The following is a 549-nucleotide window of genomic DNA, read 5'->3' on the forward strand; positions in this document are numbered from 1 at the left end:
CCTCTATGGATAATTCTTAAGGGATATTTTAATTTTCGGTTTGATTCCGGAATTAGGGAGAGCTTTTGTTACAGAGGGACACGTATTACCTAGGCAGGTGTGACGGCTGTCTTATGCATGCTGGCATATAAAATAATAGCGACATTTCGGATCTAAAAAAACGCACGTCCTAACGTTAAAGTTGGCAGCGAGTGTAAAAATACTCTGTTCTGAAAAACTCTGGCAGTGGCAGCTGAACACACCAAATCTAGCGGATGCTCTACACTCTCTAGCTAGGCTTTCTGTGGATGGTATTCTGCAGCTACAGGAATAAATAAATAAAATCTTCAGCTTTTAATTAAGGCGATTTAATTCAGCCCTCTCCACCCAGCGTAGCCGCCGTGGGAAATGTATACTCCAATGTTTACTCGGATCTCTTTCTGTCATTATTCTATCTTGTCTTACGCTTACGACATCAGCAAAGCTTTCTGGCCCCTCCAGCCACTCTTCCCCATTTCCACGTTCTCCGTCCAACCTCTGCCCGTCCAAGAAACTTCCTAAAGTTCAGCA

General features: G+C 43.5%; 1 long non-coding RNA gene across 1 annotated transcript in view; it reads right to left on the reverse strand.

Moving 5' to 3' along the window:
• LOC104288167 overlaps window positions 1-549 on the reverse strand; it is a 5731-nt gene that overhangs the window by 4169 nt on the left and 1013 nt on the right. The window lies entirely within an intron of this gene.

Source organism: Charadrius vociferus, unplaced genomic scaffold (assembly GCF_000708025.1).
Source record: "Charadrius vociferus isolate BGI_N301 unplaced genomic scaffold, ASM70802v2 scaffold14, whole genome shotgun sequence".
Classification (NCBI taxonomy): domain Eukaryota; kingdom Metazoa; phylum Chordata; class Aves; order Charadriiformes; family Charadriidae; genus Charadrius; species Charadrius vociferus.